The following is a 20,841-nucleotide window of genomic DNA, read 5'->3' as shown; positions in this document are numbered from 1 at the left end:
AGATTGTAAGTTTTTGGGGGACCACCTTTTATTCTATGTTTGTCACGGTTCCTCCCCCACTCTGAACTCTAGGGTACAGATGTGGGGACCTGCATGAAAAACCTCCTAAGCTTATCTTTACCAGCTTAGGTCAAAACTTCCCCAAGGTACAAAATATTACACCTTGGACTGGCCGCTACCACCACCAAACTAATACTGGTTATTGGGGAAGAGCTGTTTGGACGCGTCCTTCCCCCCAAAATACTTCCCAAAACCTTGCACCCCACTTCCTGGACAAGGTTTGGTAAAAAGCCTCACCAATTTGCCTAGGTGACTACAGACCCAGACCCTTGGATCTTAAGAATAATGAACAATCCTCCCAACACTTGCACCCCCCCTTTTCTGGGAAATGTTGGATAAAAAGCCTCACCAATTTGCATAGGTGACCACAGACCCAAACCCTTGGATCTGAGAACAATGAAAAAGCATTCAGTGTTTTACAAGAAGACTTTTAATAAAAAATAGAAGTAAATAGAAATAAAGAAATCCCCCCTGTAAAATCAGGATGGTAGATATCTTACAGGGTAATTAGATTCAAAAACATAGAGAACCCCTCTAGGCAAAACCTTAAGTTACAAAAAAGATACACAGACAGAAATAGTTATTCTATTCAGCACAATTCTTTTCTCAGCCATTTAAAGAAATCATAATCTAACACGTACCTAGCTAGATTACTTACTAAAAGTTCTAAGGCTCCATTCCTGTTCTGTCCCCGGCCAAGACGACTACAGACAGACCCTTTGTTTCTCTCCCTCCTCCCAGCTTTTGAAAGTATCTTGTCTCCTCATTGGTCATTTTGGTCAGGTGCCAGCGAGGTTACCTTTAGCTTCTTAACCCTTTACAGGTGAGAGGAGCTTTCCCCTGGCCAGGAGGGATTTCAAAGGGGTTTACCCTTCCTTTTATATTTATGACAGATGGTTTTACAGATCACACGGGGTACTACTACAATACTACTACTAATATTAAAAATTAATAGACTTGAGCCAGATATGCCATACTGCAGAAAGAGGTGGGTTAAGCGTTCCCTCCAGGACTCCGCTAATGCATACTGGCCTGCAGTACCCCCCATTCAACCACTAGCCCTTTTCTGGGAAGAGATGATCAGAAAAATATTGAGACCTTTACAGTCCTTTCCCTTGGTACCTGAATCAGATTTTCACCTGCAGATCTGCTGCCTTGTATTGTGAGCCTATAAGATATCACTATAGAAGCAGATCCAGGGCAGCTCAGTACTTGGATGGGAGATGTCCAAGGAACCCTGAAGTGCTAGAGAAAGTGCAGAACCAATGTCCCAGGGGCCAGTATGCTGCTGGAGGCACCTCCTTGTGGATGAGTGGTAAAACCAAGGTCTTACTTGCCTACCCTTGGGTATTAAAGATTCCCAGGAAAGTGCTGGAAAACAAAACAATAACAGAGAGGGTTATCCACAAAGTTCTCGCCAAATTCCAGCTCCAGTACTTGCAATCTATTTAAAATCCCCTCTGCAGTTTTCATTGGAGATGCTTGTTTAAAATGCCCTGCCCTAATCTGTTACATTGTTTTGCTGTAGTGTGTTAACATTTGCTGTATGTCACCCCAGAGGTGGCTACATATCTGTGGTGAGTGAAGCAAACCTTACATTTATAAAGTGGGTTAGGATCATTCAGGATGATTCTGTATAAGTGAAAGCTACTTTATTATATTTTATCATAAAGCTGCATGAACTGATGATAAGCCAGAGGCATTTTGTAAAAATTGAATCAATGTTGTTTTAAACATTTTCAAAAGAGGAAAAATATAAAGTGCCATCTTTAAACAATACAAGGAGGAAGAGAGTGTGGTTAGTTGGCTACAGCAGAGGACTGGCAACCAGAACTCTTGTGCACTAGTCCTCTCTCTGCTTTTGTACTGTAGGCAAGCCACTTACCCCTCAGTGCCTCGGTTTCCCCCTTGATATGGTTGTTCTGGTGCTTACTTCCCACAAGAGTGCTGTGAGGCTTACTTGATTAATCTTCCCCAAATGCTTTTTGCTCCTCAGGTGAAAGACTGTGGCAAAGTACAAAATATTACATGTCAAGTTCATGTCTGGAGTAAATCTTTAAAACAAACCATGAAAATCAGAGTTTAGAATGAAAATGCTGATCCAACCTTCAGTTGCATTGCACCAGGGAATGGGTACAGGGTCTCCTTTTATGTTGCTTATTTCAGTCAAACAAGTCTGGGAGTCTCCTGTAACTCTATGTAAAAACCAAAGCCCTTTTCATGGGTATTTCTGGTTTATCTCCACATGAAGCTCAAATTCATCATGTGGAGAGAATGTGAAACATGTTTTTTCCCCCATGTAACACTCACTTTCCCACAGTGAATAAAAAATCATTTTCTTACATGGAGAGACAGATTTGTCAGTTCATTCACCCGGGGAAAAAAAATAACCCAGAAGGCAGGAACACCGTGTCCCTCAACTCTGCCAAAACACTAGGGATGATCCCGACGGCTCCCATAAAAAGCTTCAGTATTTAAGATAGTGTATACAGTGGCCACCTACACACAACCTCCTTAGCTCCTAATTCCTTAGCTATTGGTCAGCAATGAGTAATATACTCTACAAATCTGATTCTCAAGGGCTCCAACATGCATGCCAAGCTGTTGCCAATAACCCCTCAAGATTTTAGGAAAAGGGGAGTGGGTGGGGGAAGTCAACCTTTTTATCTGACTGTCTGATCAAACGTGGGAGAAGTTTGGCTAATTTTAAGACACTAAACCGTTTTGTTGTACATTCTAGTTGGAGCAGCTGGTATGCAAAATAACATACAACTGTTTATCAACACATTCACTAGGGTAAAGGACTCTTGCTCATATTTTCTTTCTTCTCTGGGTTTTTTTTTTTTTCCTTTTTCTCTTCCCAGAATTGTTTTCACTCTTTAGTTATAAACATTTCAGTAATAAAACAATAAAACCCAAACAGAAGTAATTGAACTCAAAAATCCCAAAAACTTTTCTTAGCTGAAAAGTGCCATGGAACAATCAAAAATCAAATCTTTGTTTTTAATAGTGAATACATTGTTCAGTGACTAGTGAAAGAAGCAGGGAACTCCAGAAAGAGATAGGATGGTTTCATGGTAAAGGCAGTTGAATACTATCCTGGAGAACTGGATTTCATCCCTGGCTCAGAGTTCCGGGTGATGGTTCTTCATTTTATGGATGCTCAACTTGATATCCTCAGGTCTCAATTGAAGCTGTGTTTTGAACATCTAAAGTGCTATACAAATATTAATACCCTAGATCCCCCAACCCCTCTGCACCTGTCCACCCCACCATTCTAATTCCTGCTCCCTCCTCCTCCGCTTCCCCACCCTCCTGGTTATTGTCCACCTCCTTCTCTGCACCCATACTTCCCAGACTCCTGCTTCCTGAGGGGGGTTCCCCTGAGGCCTCTTCCATTTGGTTCCCCAGCTCAACTCCAATCTCATCACTAAGGTTCCTACCCCCCTCCTCCCCGGCATTCAGCAGTTACACTGAGTTGATTAGAATCAAGTGTAGGGGGTGGGTATAGGGTGTATCACAGATCCACTGTTCCATAGCAAATCTTGTCCTTTATATACATTTACACATTATGTTGCATGTACTATACGTTCCATCACGCTTTGGAATTGGCTTGGTCACGTTGTAGGAACCAGTACTGTACAGCATGCTCTGTCCATGCACTACATACTCTGTACCTCATCTTTTCGTTCCCAAATTATCTTATCCATTGTTATCTTGTCCATTGTAAATGGTTCCCTGGGTGTGCCTCCTTATTTTAGCTAGTATAGACATTCTGTTTTCAGCCTGCTTGATCCATTTACCTTCCTAATCCTGTCTCCCAAGAAATGAGGCCTCACTGATGTCCAATTACTTATGTCAAGCCAAGCCTACACTTCCTTCCCTTCTATGCCTATCCACACCCACACCCTTCCCTGAAACCTGCCTCTCCTCCTCTGGGCTTATCCCAACCCCCATCTCTTGGTCCCCCTCACCCTGTGCACCTATCCACCCTGCTGGCTCTTGCAGAGCCCCTCTCCCAGCTTGCTCTTTCCCCCTCCTCATTCCAGTCAGGTTATTTCCTTCTCCTGGATGCCAGCAAGAGGAGCACTGGGAGCACAGGTAAGACAGGAGCCCCTGATTGCCCAGAGAAGCAATTACAGAGAAAATCCTGCTCGGTCCCTGCATCCTGGCAATGGAACATGCTCAGTGCAGATGGAATCACCAAAGAATTTAGCTGCCAAACTCTAACAAGTCTCTACTCAGGCTTACAACTTGGCCATTTTTTTACATGGGCAAAATTTTTTTCCCTAGTGTTCAGGGTTCAAGCCTAAGAAGAAAGAATCAAGATAGTACAACATTCAGGCTTTATTCCTTCCTCCTCAGACTCAATCCTCTCTCATCAAGCATGTCCCGAAAGTAGAATTCTGTGTTCCTAGTCGTTACCCTATACATAAGCATATTATCATGCGAAAATGCCCCCCAATGGGAAGCTATTATAATGTCCCTCTTATCGCATTTATTTCAGATAGTAAAATTAAACATGAATACCATAACCTGCTTACATATTTAACATTCTATTGTACTCCCTTAAAGTCTATATCATCATATATATAACATAATACCAGTTGTTTTTCCACACTAATTCTTAACTTGCTTGAGAACGAAGGCTTGCAGGATTGTTTTTTCACATCTTACTATTGTACAACATCTTGTGTATACCTTGCAGGTGGTTTGATGTTTGGAGGTCTTTACCTTGTCAGTTGCTGTAGACTTTAGCCTTTGCTTGCCTCTCTTTCTTTTCATCTGCTGCTCTTTACACAACTGCTGGTTTTAGTAATGCTGGGGATGCGGGCACCAAGGTACGCATATATACATCAAGCATTGTACCAGGCTGCTATTAAGGTCTTCAGTAAGAGCATTTCTCCATTCAATAATGGCTTGACATATATTTTCTTTCCTTTTTGCAGCTTTCCCTGTGCTACTTAGTGAATTATCTCTATGTTTCCTCCACTTGCTCTCTGTGTTTGGATGTGAGCTTGTTTGCTAGCTCTGCATATGTCTATAGCTCTTGGAAGCATTGGAGAAGGCTTTCTGGGCATTCTCGTTTGAACTTTTGTGTCTTTTGTCTCTATTACTAATCTACCAAGAACTTGTTCATCTTTTAAGATTTGATAACCGCATGAGTCAGCCATTTTGAACTGTTTGACAATATACTGATCTCTCATTTCTCCATGTTCTTGATCACAATTGTTGAAAAGATACCTTTTGTATAGGACTTTTTGTGTAGTTTGGAGCACTTCTAGGATTTTACATGGGCCCTTCTGGTCTGTTTCTGACATACCCAGATGCTGTTGGAGCAGGTGGCAGCCTTTTTTAATTAGAGCTAATAGTGTGACTGGTCTTATCTTGTTTTCCTTTTTATCCATCTCCATTGCAATGTTATAGTTTTCCCAGTGTGATCTAAAGATAGTCCAGTTCCTAGACACATCCCCTTTCATGTGACATGTCCGTCTGCTCCTCGACAGGAATCTGGTATGCTGCCACAATTCTTCTTCTTCTCTCTCTCTCTTTTTTTTTTGCAATATTCTTCGTTTCTGATTTCACATACCAACAGAAGGCAACACAATTCTGACACCATGTTCAGGGTTCAGGTATAAAAAGAGAGAGATTCAAGACATTCAGGCTTTATTCCTTCCTCTGCATATACTGTCCTCTCTCATCAAGCACTTTGTGAACGGAGTGTTCTCTCCATTGCTAGACATTACCCTATACATAAGCATACTATCATGCTGTAACACCCTCTGTTGGTAAGCAATCTACTGTAACACCTAGACTTGTTCTCAGAAGCAGCGGAACCATCTTAGGTAAAACTTTAAAAAGCTGGGGCAGACACCCCGCATGAGAAATTTCACCCCAAACAGGTAACGTTTGGCGAAGTTATAAGTAATTCAAAATGGTTTTATAATGGGAAAAATGTGAAGTAAACTTTACAAAAGACAGTGCTAAACATGTCTGCCAATAATAAAACATACTTTATTAAAACTCCGTAACCCTAATCCAGCAACTGTGCACACACAAGCAGATTCCGTGACACAAGCTACACTGCCTGGATTGCATTATCATCTCAGCAAGAATAGCTGAACACAAGTATTCCTCGTTTCTGGCCTAATGACAGATACAGCATTTGAACTGGATTAACAGGCTTTTATTGTGTGTACCTTTCTGCTATTTTAATTTATATTGTTTGTGTGTCAGTTTCCTATGATTTTGTTGAGGGTTTTCCATAATATATACACACAAAAGAAAAATGCTTTACATTGGTATTGCCTTGATAAACTTAGCTGTATGGTTTTACTCCATTGGACCAGCTCCTCAGATGGTATAAATCAGCATAGTCTACACTGATTTACACCAATGGAGGATATAATGTGCTAACTTTGAAAGAGTTACTCCTGATTTCTGCCAGCATAAGCAGGGTCAGACCCAAGTCTCTCTGGTGGTTTCTCCTTGGAGGTCATAGGACTAGTTAAGGACAAGATTTTGCAATGTTCTAATTACAAGGATGTATAAGAAGAATCATGAAGATAAAATTTCTGCTTTAATTCAGTAGATACTACAATGTTGTACTACATCACTTAGCTGCCTTGCACCTCTGATTTTTCTAATGTGTGGCACTGAAGTATTTGTGTGTTTGATTACATACTTATCTCTTTAAATGGCAGAGACATGGCTGTTTTCAGAAGAGATTTGCTCCCGGAATGATAATGTGCCAGTAGTTAAGAACTTATGTACCTACTGAATAATCTGTTTCACCCGAGTGACCTTTCAAACTATTTCTCACTTTCGCTTTGTTTATTTTCGTTATCAGTTTGGTATCTTGTCAGTGTTCTTCTGATGTGCTGTGTAATGTGCAACTAGGAGGACCGACAAAGCCAGAGGGAAGCCTGCTGCACTCAGTAAATTGGTTAACATCTGCAGATTTCTTATACATTCTTCCTTCGCTACTAAGGTTGAAGATAACACACTTTCTGATATAATGCTGATGCACTGAACTCACCAATAGGTGGCCATGATGAATCAGGAAACTGAATAAATGAACACGCCAGTTTCAAGTTGAGAAGGAACTGCTGGCATTTAACTTGCAGTTATTGGTTGTTGGTTATAAAGCAAAACTTTAGTTAAGATTTGGTTATTATGGGATGCCAAAGTCTTCATCAAATAAATAAAAACAATGAGAAGTCCTTGTGGCACTCCTTAGAGACTAACAAATTTATCTGGGCATAAGTTTTCGTGGGCTAAAACCCACTTCATCAGATGCATGGAGTGGAAAATACAGTAGAGAGGTATAAATACACAGCATATGAAAAGATGGAAGTTGCCTTACCAAGTTGGGTTTCGGTGCTAATGAGCCAATTCAGTTAAGGTGGAAGTGGGCTATTCTCAACAGTTGACAAGAAGGGAAGGGAACAAATAGATTCTCAGAATCAGTGGTAAAAAACAGAACTACATAGGCCATTCTAGGGGACTCAGAAACCTTACCATAGGTGGCAATTTTTGGTCTGTGTAGCTGCTGCTATTCATACTTGGACCTGAAATTGTTTGTAAGGTCTGTAATGCAATAAGTGCTGTAGTAATGGGCTGGAGTTATTCCCTATGTGTCATTGCATAACACTGAGAATGCTCAGCTCCTACGAAAAGGCTTATTAAATGAGGAGATAACTACTATGGGGTTCACAAAGGGATGGGGGAGGAAATGGAATTGTTCACTTTGGTTCTCTGATGTGTTTTCATGATATTCAGTTTTATGCAGCCTTATAAAATGTTGTGTGTCTCACTTTGTGGCACTAAAAAAAATATTTAAAAAATCAAACCAAACTCCTCACACACACACTCATAAAAACTGGAGACCCTGGTAAGCAGGCTCAGCAAGGAGGCCAATAAGTAAAATGGGTACGGAGCTAGAATTACCATCTCTTTCTAAAGACTTGAATTTAGTACAATGTTAGAACATGACCTACGAGAACTAAGCGAATACAGGTGATGCTGACCATTCATTTGCAGTAGGGGTAGAGAAGGACAAGTTGTGTTTAGCATTGTTTCAGCTAGTTGTAGTTAAACCTCCTGGGACCAGGCTTTAATCACAACTAGCTGACCCGAGGCTAAACAGGACTTTTAGCAGAGTTATGGCCAGCATTGTGTTAGGTAACTCAGCTTGTCAAGGTCACAGTCCAGCATGATAAAAGTCTGAAGACAAGGCTTCAGAGATGATCCCTTAAGGTCAGGTTTCAGCATGGCTGAGGGATGGTAACTCAGCTCCTGTTACTGCTGTATGTGCTGTATGTACACTATAGATTAATATACAACTTCAGTTTTCATTGCTGTCAATCTAGCCCTTTTCATTAGCATTAAATTGTCAAATATTTAGGGGAAAAAAGATTCACCTAGCTTTACTCTTCAAAGACTTGTTTCTTACAGCAGTACTGTGCCAGAGGGATTCAAAATATACTCCCTATAACCGAAGCAGGGATGTTATTGCATAGGCATGAACACTTACACCTGCATTTTGCCAAGATCTATTTTTAAACAGGGGAAAAAATGAAATTTTTAGTCTAAAGCAGTTGGACAATGGGTCAAGTACTGAGTCTATTAAAGTCAATAGCAAAACTCACCTTGCCTCCAATGGGGACAGGTTCATAGCCTATTTCTATCAAAGGACTAATGTGATATTAACAAGAAATTTGAAAATTGTTAATTTCAGATCATTGTCATTTATTTTAGTAGGAACTAGTATGATTTTATGTAGTGTGTTGTCTTTGCTCTTCTGCCCCCTTTCCCTCCTTATGTATTACACTTAGGTACCAACTTTTATTTACTTCCAAGACAAGATCTGAGTCTGATTTAGGAGGGAAATAGGACAGAACTCGCCTTACAATCTGTCAGTTGGGATCTCTGATCTCTTGACTTGGAAGGTATCAGTATTCATGGTAATGAATAGCCCACATGTGGAACAATAACTGTGGGCTGGAGCCAGAAATATTGACCTTATTATCAAGACACAAGTTCAGAGTTCAATGGCAATCTCAAGGGCTGGTTTGTTGGGTTGAATGATAACAGTGATAATACCACAACACTGATAAATTATATGAATGGAGGAGCTGAATCTATAAAAAGAATAAACTAGAACTGTGCCCATGTGGCTGTGCTTTTGATAGCAGCAAACTTGGGGAATTATACATTTGCATTTCAGGGTAATGTAATACTTTGGACAGGACATGTAAGACGACAATAAAATCTGCCAACAAATAAAGACTGATACCATTAAGACCTTATTTTGTCAGTATGACTGAGTATGTAGATAAGGATATTCCATTCTTCACTTTAAGAGGCATAAGAGTAAGTCATCATCATTATCATTTACAACCAGCCAAAGCTAGGAACGGGGTCTGTAAGTCTAGCCAAGGCAATTCACTGCACAGCTGCAGATGGTTTTTGTCTAGATGATGGTTAAATCCATTGCGACTAAAATAACAACATAGCTAGGGAAGAAGTCCATGAAGTAAATTGTGGGAAAGGGAGTTCAGGGATGATAAGCAGAGGAGCCAGAGTCAGGACTTATGGATTTGATTCGATTTCTGACTCCATCACTGTCTCACTTGGACAAATCACTTAATCGCTCTGTGTCTCCTCATCTTTAATGTGGGAATGATAATACTTAACTCTCAGGAGTGCTATGGAACATGCTACAGATTCAGAGATTTTTAAGACCAAAACGGACAATTGTGATAATCTAGTCTGACCTCCTGCATAAGACAGCCCTAGAACCTCGCTCAGAAATTCCTGCATTGAGCCCATAACTTCCTTTACATATGTGCATCTATGCTAAATAGCTGCAATATCCAGAAGTGTTTTATTCATCCTATGCCCATTAAGACTGTGAAAGCCTTTTCTTTTGGATAGAGACCTCACAACGGTTTTCTGTGTCTCTGTCAGCTCCAACTTGGATTACTGCAATTATTACTAATCATGATGATGGTGATGATTATTTTATTGTGGTAGTACAATCAGAAATCACTGCTCCATTGCAATAGGCTTTGTACACATGTAACACAAAGATGCTCCCTGCCCCTGAAAGCTCAGTAGCTAGGATTTTGACAATACACAACAAATGTGTTGGGGTAGAAGAGGAGAGCAAGACAGTGTCAAACAGGTGTGTATAAGTTAGTAGTCACAGTTGTCTCAGCAGTCACTCTTCCTGCAGCCACACCTGAAGACTATTCAGAAATCAGCCTCTGCAGAATCATAGAACCATAGCGTTAGAAAGGACTGTAAGAGTCATCTAGTCTAACCATCCAAGACCGATGGCTATCCCGCCTCCTTTGGAAAACCTCCAGTGAAGAAGCTTCCACAACTTCCCTAGGCGGTCTGTTCCATTGTCCCACTGTTCCTACAGTTGGGAAGTTTTTCTTGGGATTTAATCTAAATCTGGTATGCTGTAGTTTGAACCCATTGCCTCTTGTCCTGCCCTCTGTGACAAGAGATAACACACTGCTTCTTTTAATGTAGTGGCTAGAGCACTGGACTAAGATGCAGGAGACTTGGGCTCTATTCCCAGCTCTACAGTTGACCTGCAGTGTGATCTTAGGCAAGTCCCTTCACCTCTCTGTGCCTCTGTTTCTCCTCCCATCTTTATCTGTCTTGTATGTTTAGACAAAAGCTCATTGTGTGTTTGTAGGGCACAATGGCATGGTTCTAGGCATTATTGTGATCTTCCTCCTCCTCCTACCTGATCTTGGACAGAGAAAGAAAAACTCAGGATGAGTTGTTGAGCACTCATATGGATTTCTATAATTTTGTCAACCACGCAGATACATTGATGGATACAAGCTAGACAGGGTGCAAGTCAAGGTCCTGATCTTGATCTCTTTAGGGTTTAGATACTGTCTGGTTTATAGAGCACCCTTCTCCCCTAGCCTCATGCTAGTGGCTCAGTAGAAGCTGAAGGGCTCAAGCTAACACCCCACCGTCTCGGGCTGAAGGCAGGGTGTTCTCTGGACTTGGATGCTGTCAGTAGTCTCGAGTCTAGAATTCGCTTCCCCAGCAGCTCCACCAGAGCTGGGGCTGGTTGACATTCAGGGCACATAGTGAGGCCTAGCTGTTTCATCGAGCATGAAAGGATGGATTGGGGGGTGTTTGGTTTATTTTGGGAGGAGGCTGTTGAGCCCTTTTGTTGGCATTGAGTCAGTTCAGTTGGGCTTTAATTCATGTGTTTTTCATACTGCGTGTGTGTAACGAGAAAGTGTACATCACACATTTGCAGCATCCTATACATGTAGGGCTGGAAAGAACCTCAAGAGGTCATATAGTCCATCCCCCATGCTGACGCTGGACTGATTCATAAGGACACACTCGCTGCTTCTGAAAGTGCACCTCCAAGTATATTAGGAAGCAGAGCAATGAGTGGGCCCAGTCCTGAGAGTTGCTGAACCCCCACCTTTCATTTCCCATTGACTTAATAAGAGGTGAGGGTGCTCAGCATCTTGCGGGATCTGGCTGGGAGCCAACAACATCAGATTGATCTGCAGATCTATCCAGTGTCATGAATCAGGAGGTGGTAAATACCCCCTAGTATTTTTTTCCTTCTCCCCAACTCCCCTGTCTTCTGTCGAGCAAACACAGGGAGCAAATTTGCTCTTCATCATCAGCTGCTCTCTTCCTGCAGCAGCTGTTCTGCTCATTTTGGGCTTCTGCATCTTGCCTTTAACAGTTGCCCGATTGTCTAATTCTTGACGCAGGCCTGGGCAGTGTGTCTCAGAGCACAAAGGAAGAGCACGTTGGGAGGATTAGGAGGAGGCTTGCTACATGGTTGTAGCTATAGAAGCCAAGAATTTCCTGCCCTGCCCCCAACACAAAAGGCACTATCTCTTCAGTGTTTCCTACAGCTGAGTGATTCCAAACAGCAGAAGCAATAGTCTGAAAAATAGATGGTCTTGCTCGAGCTGGTTGAAGGATGTTCATTATTGTTCACAGGAAATGGAGGGTGAAAATTATTGACAGCAGTTTTTTTAATTGGTATTTTAACAGATAACCAAATCTGAAAAAATTGTTCTGCAACAACTATTTTCAGTAAAAAACATTTTAGTTTTTGAAAATTGAGAATATTTTTTAACTGAAAAAACAGTTTTTAGTTACCCAGATGATTTCAATCAAAACAACAATGGGCTGTAATAATGTTCATTTTGGTCAAAAAAGGTTTTTCCAAATATTTCAGCCCGCTCTAGTTCTTACCTAATCTTTGTAGTTCCATAGCACCTTCCATGTGAGACGGCCTGAGTCAGATCATCTAGTCCATCCCTGAGCCAATGCAGAAGTGTTCCCTGCTGTATATTCTCCAGTTCAGTTCTAAATGACACCCCCAATTAGAATTTGACCACATACAGAGCAGTGACTTGAGATGTTAGCTTAGGTGAGTGAAGTCAAAAGAGATTTTAGCCGGCACTGTTACCCATGACACAGAAAGGGTGCAATTCAATGGGAAATGTGGTCTAGATTAAATTAGTATAAAGTGGGTGCACAACTGATTGAAAAAACGCACTCAGAGTAGTTATCAAAGGTTTGCTGTCAAACCATTGATATCTAGTGGGGCCCTGCAGGGGTCTGTCCTGGAGATGGTACTATTGAATATTATCATTAATGATTTGGATAATGGACTGGAGACTATGCTTAAAAAATTTGCAGATGACACCAAACTGGGAGGGGTTGCATGCACTTTGGAGGACAGGATTGGAATTCAAAACGACCTTGACAAATTGGAAAACTGGTCTGAAATCAACAAGATTAAATTCAGGTAAGACAAGTGCAAACTACTACACTTGGGAAGAAAAAAAAAATCAAACACACAGCTACAAAATGGGGAATAACGTTCTCGGCAGTAGTACTGCTGAAAAGGCCTGGGGGTTATAGTGGATCACAAACTGAATATCATTCAGCAATGTGATGCAGTTGTAAAAAAGGCGAGGTAGAAAGATCCTTTCTGGATTCTCCAAGACATAGAATCATAGGGCCCACAAGGGTCGTCTAGTCTAACCCCCCGGCAAAATGCAGGATTTGTTGGGTCTAAACCATCCAAGACCGATGGCTCTCCAGCCTCCTTTTGAAAACCTCCAGTGAAGGAGCTTCCACAACCTCCCTAGGCAGTTTGTTCCATTGTCCTACTGTTCTTACAGTTAGGACGTTTTTCCTGAGATTTAACCTAAATCTGCTAGTCTGTAGTTTGAACCCATTGCCTCTTGACCTGGCTTCTGTGGCAAGAGAGAACAATTTTTCTGCATCATTTTCATGGCAGCCTTTCAAGTATTTGAAGACTGCTATTATGTGCCCCAATTTTTTTTTTTTTTTTGCCTCTGTTTTCACTAACAAGGTCAGCTCCCAGACTGCTGCGCTGGGCATCACAAAATGCAGAAGAGATGGCCAGCCCTCTGTGGAGATAGAGGTGGTTAGGGACTATTTAGAAAAGCTGGACGTGCACAAGTCCATGGGGCCGGACGAGTTGCATCCGAGAGTGCTGAAGGAATTGGCGGCTGTGATTGCAGAGCCACTGGCCATTATCTTTGAAAACTCGTGGCGAACCGGGAAAGTCCCAGATGACTGGAAAAAGGCTAATGTAGTGCCAATCTTTAAAAAAGGGAAGAAGGAAGATCCCGGGAACTACAGGCCAGTCAGCCTCACCTCAGTCCCTGGAAAAATCATGGAGCAGGTCCTCAAAGAATCAATCCTGAAGCACTTGCATGAGAGGAAAGTGATCAGGAACAGCCAGCATGGATTCACCAAGGGAAGGTCATGCCTGACTAATCTAATCGCCTTTTATGATGAGATTACTGGTTCTGTGGATGAAGGGAAAGCAGTGGATGTATTGTTTCTTGACTTTAGCAAAGCTTTTGACACGGTCTCCCATAGTATTCTTGTCAGCAAGTTAAGGAAGTATGGGCTGGATGAATGCACTATAAGGTGGGTAGAAAGCTGGCTAAATTGTCGGGCTCAACGGGTAGTGATCAATGGCTCCATGTCTAGTTGGCAGCCAGTATCAAGTGGAGTGCCCCAAGGGTCGGTTTTATTCAATATCTTCATAAATGATCTGGAGGATGGTGTGGATTGCACTCTCAGCAAATTTGCGGATGATACTAAACTGGGAGGAGTGGTAGATACGCTGGAGGGGAGGGATAGGATACAGAGGGACCTAGACCAATTGGAAGATTGGGCCAAAAGGAATCTGATGAGGTTCAATAAGGATAAGTGCAGGGTCCTGCACTTAGGACGGAAGAACCCAATGCACAGCTACAGACTAGGGACCGAATGGCTAGGCAGCAGTTCTGCGGAAAAGGACCTAGGGGTGACAGTGGACGAGAAGCTGGATATGAGTCAGCAGTGTGCCCTTGTTGCCAAGAAGGCCAATGGCATTTTGGGATGTATAAGTAGGGGCATAGCGAGCAGATCGAGGGACGTGATCGTCCCCCTCTATTCGACATTGGTGAGGCCTCATCTGGAGTACTGTGTCCAGTTTTGGGCCCCACACTTCAAGAAGGATGTGGATAAATTGGAGAGAGTCCAGCGAAGGGCAACAAAAATGATTAGGGGACTGGAACACATGACTTATGAGGAGAGGCTGAGGGAGCTGGGATTGTTTAGCCTGCAGAAGAGAAGAATGAGGGGGGATTTGATAGCTGCTTTCAACTACCTGAAAGGGGGTTCCAAAGAGGATAGCTCTAGACTGTTCTCAATGGTAGCAGATGACAGAACGAGGAGTAATGGTCTCAAGTTGCAGTGGGGGAGGTTTAGATTGGATATTAGGAAAAACTTTTTCACTAAGAGGGTGGTGAAACACTGGAATGAGTTACCTAGGGAGGTGGTAGAATCTCCTTCCTTAGAGGTTTTTAAGGTCAGGCTTGACAAAGCCCTGGCTGGGATGATTTAATTGGGAATTGGTCCTGCTTTGAGCAGGGGGTTGGACTAGATGACCTTCTGGGGTCCCTTCCAACCCTGATATTCTATGATTCTATGAATTGTTTATGAGCCCTGTGCTTAAGGCCCATTAGTTGGGGAGTTTGTACTGCTTCCTGTGATGTATTTGTCCTGTGCATAGAGGCTATCAGTTTTCAGTGCTGTCAATCTGGTTCTTTTTTCCCATCACCAAAATTCACTTTAGAAAAGTCTAGTCATGCTAGACTTAATGAAGCAATCATGACATTGCTCTTCTTTGCTAATCTTTGCTGTCTACGAATCTCTCAGGATGTACATCAGACCATAGGCTCTGCTGCTAACAAAATGCTCATGACACCCACTAATATGTCCTATTTTCTACAAAGACAACCCAAGACATCACAAAGCTTACAGTGGATCAGCATCTGGATGGACAGTAGCTGACTCAAAATGAACCTGACCAAGACCAATGTGATGCTGGTTGGCAGGGGGAAAAGCTGTGAAGAACTAATCCAGACACTAACCTTCACTGTTATCTAAGTTAACACTCCCTTCCCCAATTTGTCAATGAGTGTGAAGCCCCAGGGTCTTGTTTGATATTGATAAGCAACAAAGTAACGTTGGAGGCAATGTTTGCCCCTTGCTCCCAGATGATGATTTTACAACTGTGATCCATGTACTCATCACCTCCAATCTGGACTACTGCAGCGCACTGTACCTGGGCTTAAAAGTGAAAGCCATGCAGAGGTTCCTGTTCATGCAGAATATAGCGACCCACCTCCTCACTGGGCCGGGTCTCTGGTGAGCACATCACACAAGTACTCTGGTCCCTCCATTCACTCTCAGGCCATTTCCACTGACAGTTCCAGGCCTTGGTCCTGATCTTCAAAGCCATCAGCAGCTATATTAGCAACTAGACTGCCATCCTCTAAGACAGCTCTTCCAGGACAAGGCAATTTATAAAGCATAGAAGAAAGCAAATGAGAGTTGGAAATAAGGTGTTTTCATCTGAAAGGGTTTAGCTGTGGAATGAGCCTGAAGAGGAGATTAGACTAATTCAAAGCCTGTTCACCTTTATAGTGCCATGCAGAAGTAATTAACCTGACTTAGATACTATGTATGTGCTCTACAACCCTACACAGAATAATGTTGCTAACTAGTTTTCCATGATTTGGTCTCCTCTCATTTTGACTACCTTAACTTCCTCTCTGCATCTTACCTCACTATTGCCATTAAAATGATCTTCTTTCAACCCTTGCATAGATTTTTCAAACATGCAGTAGTACAGCAAGCACTAACAAAACCCACCCTGGAAACATTGGTTCTAGCCCATTCCTGCCCAGTATCCAACCTGAGAAGCAGGTTCATAGAGAAGCTAGCCAAAGGCCAAATACAAACTCACCTAACTGAAGCTAACATTCTAGAATTAGCACAATCTGGATTCAGGCCAGGAAATGGAATTGAAATTGCTTTAGTGGCACTGATGAATGACCTTCTCCTGTCAACAAATAGTGGGCAGACATCCACTCTCACCCTCCTAGACCTATACACAGTGTTCAACACTGCTGAGCATAAGATACTGCTGCCTCACCTGAAAGAGGTGACAGGGATCCAGGATAATACTACAATGGTTTGAGTCCTTCCTGGAGGGATGCACCCAATGAGCAGTGATGAGAAACAGCACCTCCACCACTAGACCCTTCACTTGCAGAGTTCCACGAGGATCAATTCTCTCTCTGGTCCTTTTCAACAACTACATGCAGCCACTAGGTGAACTGATCAGACAACATGGACTCAAATGCCAGTAATATGCAGATGAGACACAGCTCTACCTATCCTTCACCACATATGACCACACCACTGCCACTGAGATGGTCAGTGCATGGATGAGATCAGCTCTTGGATGAAGAACAGCCGGCTGAAGCTGAACCCAAACCCAAGCAAGACAGTGGTGATGCTGGTAAGTAGAGGAAAGTATTTTGAAGAGTTTGCAACCATGTGCAGTCTCCATTGGTTGAAGGTGCACAACCACAACTGGTCAATTGACTCTGTGGTAGTCTAGGAGTGAGGGACTTTGAGTAAGCCCAAGGGAAGGCACGAAGAGCGAATGTACACAGAGGAGAAACTGATGCAGGATTTCCAAGGGCACCTCCCACCTGAGGAATGTAGGTACATGACTGGGCTTTTTTTGTGATGCATCAAAGAAGGCTGATCTTGTGGTTGAAGTACAGGCTTAAAAGTCAAGAGATTTGGGTTCTCTCCCTGGCTCTGCCACAGACCTCTCGTGTCACAACGGTGGTCACTTTCACCACATTTTTAAAATACTAGCGCCACAAGTCATAGCTGGGGGCCTTCCCCAGATTTGAAAATCTTACCCTTAAAGAGAAGAAGGATGGCCCAGTGGTTAGGATGCTGGCAAGGCATTTGAGAGACCCCAGTTTCAATTCCCTGCTCTGCTACAGGGTGTCAGTGTCACCTTGGGCAAGTTTCTTAGTCTCTCTGTGCCTTGGTTTCCCATCTGTAAACGGAGATGACAGTACTTCCCTACCTTGCAGGGGTGTTGTGAGGCTAATGGGGAGCCCTATAAGTATCCAGATACATAGATATTCACTATGCCTCAGATTCTCCTCCGTCAAGTAGTGATGACAATACTCATCTCCCTCAGAGAAGCTAAATTCTGTCTGTCCATCTCTGTGGTATCTGTATACCTCATAAATATTTGTACCATGTGCTGCTCTGTGATGGGGAGGTCGCTATAGGAATGCAAAGTATTCTTTTTGGTATCTCAGCCATGGGACTAATAACATCAGTGCTGACCTGGAGCCCAGAGTGTCAGCACATACTTTACAGCAGGAACTCAGTAATTACACAAAAAGAAAAGGAGTACTTGTGGCACCTTAGAGACTGACAAATTTATTTGAGCATAAGCTTTCATGAGCTACAGCTCACTTCATCGGATGCATACTGTGGAAAATACAGTGGGGAGATTTATATACATTGAGAACATGAAACAATGGGTGTTACCATACACACTGTAACCAGAGTGATCACTTAAGGTGAGCTATTACCAGCAGGAGAGCCAGGTGGGGGGGGGGGGAACCTTTTGTAGTGATAATCAAGGTGGGCCATTTCCAGCAGTTGACAAGAACGTCTGAGGAACAGTGGGGGGTGGGAGGGTGGGGATAAACATGGGGAAATAGCTTTACTTTGTGTAATGACCCATCCGCTCCCAGTCTCTATTCAAGCCTAAGGTAACTGTATCCAGTTTGCAAATTAATTCCAGTTCAGCAGTCTCTCGTTGGAGTCTGTTTTTGAAGTTTTTTTGTTGAAGAATTGCCACTTTTAGGTCTGTAATCGAGTGACCAGAGAGACTGAAGCGTTCTCCAACTGGTTTTTGAATGTTATAATTCTTGATGTCTGATTTGTGTCCATTTATTCTTTTACATAGAGACTGTCCAGTTTGACCAATGTACATGGCAGAGGGGCATTGCTGGCACATGATGGCATATATCACATTGGTAGATGTGCAGGTGAACCAGCCTCTGATAGTGTGGCTGATGTGATTAGGCCCTATGATAGTGTCCCCTGAATAGATATGTGGACACAGTTGGCAATGGGCTTTGTTGCAAGGATAGATTCCTGGGTTAGTGGTTCTGTTGTGTGGTGTGTGGTTGCTTCAGGTTGCGGGCCTGTCTCCCAAGATCTGTGAGAGTGATACTGCAAGTGTCTGGGTACAGACCCAGTCCTTATGCTGCAATGCTGTGTACCGCAATGATAACAGCAGAATTAATACTGGAGTGGCATGGGAAAGTGTCCTACTGTGGTGGAGGAAATAAGGCAGCACTTCCCAGAACCCTTCTGCAAAGGATTGCAGAGTACCGCCATGAAAGCTTCCGAGAGATCTCAAGGGAGAATTCCCAGGCCATCCCTGGGCACATAAACAGTCTTTTTCTGAGAGCACCCTCTGCGTAGCTGGAGTGCACTGATAACTTCTATCCCAAGTTTAATTCAGATCCAACATTAAAAATAATAGCATGTAACCCCTACAGTCTGATTGAAAATGTGTACTCACCAGAGGTGCCTTCCTCAGTATCATGCTCCGCCAACAATTGGTCCTGTGAGGGGCTGAGCTCAGGGTTAAAAAAGGTTCTGGGCTGTTGCGGAGAATGGATCCTCTGCTTGCCTGCTGCGCATTCTTCTTCTCCTCCTCAACAATATCCTCCTCATTGTTGCCCGAGGTCGCCCAGGGCTCCTGGGAGGTATCCACGGAGCGTTTTGAGGTAGTGGTGGGGTCGCCGCCTAGAATTGCATGCAGCTCATCAAAGAAGCGGCATGTCTGTGGCTCAGAACTAGAGCAACTGTTCGCCTCCCTTGTCTTTTGGTATGCTTGCCGAAGCTCCTTTATTTTCACGTGGCACTGCTGTGTGTCCCTGGTGTAGCCCATCTCCCCCATGCCCTACGCGATTTTGGCATAGATGCCAGCATTTGTTCTGCTGGTTTGGAGCTTTGCCTCACAGGCTCCTCTCCCCACACAACAATAAGATCCACCACCTCCTGTGTCCTCCATGCTGGAGCACATTTGCAGGCTTGAGCATCCATTGTAAGCTGTGCTGGCAAGCTCTCCATGCCGATCAAACAGGAAATGAAAATTCAAAAGTTCCCGGGGCTTAAACAGGCGGGCGGCTGTTTCCTGTGTACCTGGCTGAAGTGCAGTGGAGTTGAAAGTGCTCTCCAGAGTGGTTACAGCGGAGCACTGTGGGACACCTCCTGGAGGCCAATTTTCATTTGAATTACATAGTGCAGCATCTACACTATCCCCATGTTGATGTTGACTGAAGCGCTACGCCTCTTGTGGAGGTGGAGTACAGAAGTCGATTTTACAAGCCCTTTAGGTCGGCAGAAGGGACTCAGTAGTGTAGGCACATACATTAGTAACTCGACCTAATGCAGCTTACGTAGGCCTAACTTTGTAGTATAGACCAGGCCTCAGTCCTTTGTTCCAATCTCCCTCCCTGTTCAGGTTGAAGGTTACCTGAGAGGACTTTGGGGAAGGACGATGTTCCCTAGATTTGCAAACAGCTCTCAGTTTTAACCCGTGACTCCAATGTCTCACTAATTTGGCCCTACTTAATATGACACTTTATTTTCTTGTTATTGGGGTTTTCTTTATTTTTTGGAAGTTTTAATAAGTTTACAAATCCTTCCCATGTAAATATCAGAAACAAAACAATCATTGCCACAGGTAGCTTTTGTTTAAAGAGACATTATACAGGAATATAGTCCTCAGATCGTTCTGTTTAACAGGGCATCATACAGGAAGTCTCATGAAAACACTTGTGTCATTTCTAGTGACTTTATTGAGTGCAATATCACTCTACACCTTTAACAGACCAGGTATGTCTCTCAAATGTTAATATTCAAAACATTTGGACAACTGTGCTGGGTTTTTTGCAGGTGAATGTACTTTGAGTACTGAATAAAAAGTATCCACATATCTAAGCCTCTATGTGTCCTCTGTCTATTTGCTGGGTATGTAACTGGCGCAATATGCCACCAGTGGCGTGTCCCAGAAGCACTCTCTGATGAGAGGGGGAGTGAGCACAGCAGTGCTGTGCGGCTCTGCAGGGATCACACCTCCAGGCCCCCTAGATCTATTTGTTTTGACGGTGGGGCCTGTAGAGCTCCTGCACCCTAAGTCCTTGTTGCCAGCTTGGGAGCATCTGAACCTCCGCAGCCCCTCGGTCTCTCTGCTGCGGCCTTGGGGGAGGAGAGGGGGAATCTAGCTCCATTACCGGCATGTTCTCTCCCTGCTGCTGGCTCAGGGGA

General features: G+C 43.2%; 1 long non-coding RNA gene across 1 annotated transcript; it reads right to left on the bottom strand.

The window, feature by feature from the left end:
• Positions 1 to 706: 706 nt before the first annotated feature.
• LOC140900354 (uncharacterized) lies at positions 707 to 2,249 on the bottom strand. Its single transcript, XR_012155614.2, has 3 exons — positions 2,167 to 2,249; positions 1,946 to 2,064; positions 707 to 1,431 (listed from the first exon to the last, which is right to left on the bottom strand). It is a non-coding gene; the product is annotated as an uncharacterized LOC140900354 (long non-coding RNA).
• Between the last annotated feature and the right edge of the window lie 18,592 nt (positions 2,250 to 20,841).

Source organism: Lepidochelys kempii, chromosome 1 (genome assembly GCF_965140285.1).
Source record: "Lepidochelys kempii isolate rLepKem1 chromosome 1, rLepKem1.hap1, whole genome shotgun sequence".
NCBI classification, from domain to species: domain Eukaryota; kingdom Metazoa; phylum Chordata; order Testudines; family Cheloniidae; genus Lepidochelys; species Lepidochelys kempii.
This window is presented reverse-complemented; position numbering and strand designations above follow the sequence as displayed.